Genomic DNA, 476 nt, shown 5'->3' on the forward strand with positions numbered 1-476 from the left:
GAAGGCCAAGGCAGAGATGGAACTGGGACTAGCTTCCCAGATCAAGGACAACAAGAAGTCCTTTTTTAAATACATAGGAGGCAAAAAGAAGGTACTGGGTAACGTGGGGCCCCTGCAAGACACGCTAGGAAATTTGGTCTTCACACCAGATGACAAAGCTAACCTATTTAATGACTTCTTTGCCTCCATTTTCCTGAGCAGGGACCCTATCATCCCTTCCACTGGGCCCCCCTCAGGCCCCAGGGGAGGCGCACCTAGGCCAAGGGTCAGTCAGGATCTAGTCAGGGAACTTGTGGAAGGACTGGATGTATTTAAATCATCTCATCTGGACAGTCCCCACCCCAGAGTGCTGAGAGAGTTAGCTAAAGTCATCGCAGGACCCCTGGCACGGCTTTACGAGCACTCGTGGTGCTCTGGTGTGGTGCCAGAGGACTGGAAGAGGGCCAGTGTGGTTCCCATCTTCAAAAAAGGGAGGA

At 52.3% G+C, this 476-nt stretch overlaps 1 protein-coding gene across 2 annotated transcripts in view; it reads left to right on the top strand.

Moving 5' to 3' along the window:
* RALGAPA2 (Ral GTPase activating protein catalytic alpha subunit 2) overlaps positions 1-476 on the top strand; it is a 437,386-nt gene that overhangs the window by 44,646 nt on the left and 392,264 nt on the right. The gene's annotated exons all lie outside the window — the stretch shown is intronic.

This window comes from Gavialis gangeticus, unplaced genomic scaffold (genome assembly GCF_001723915.1).
Source record: "Gavialis gangeticus isolate Ggan-Ray unplaced genomic scaffold, GavGan_comp1, whole genome shotgun sequence".
NCBI classification, from domain to species: Eukaryota; Metazoa; Chordata; order Crocodylia; family Gavialidae; genus Gavialis; species Gavialis gangeticus.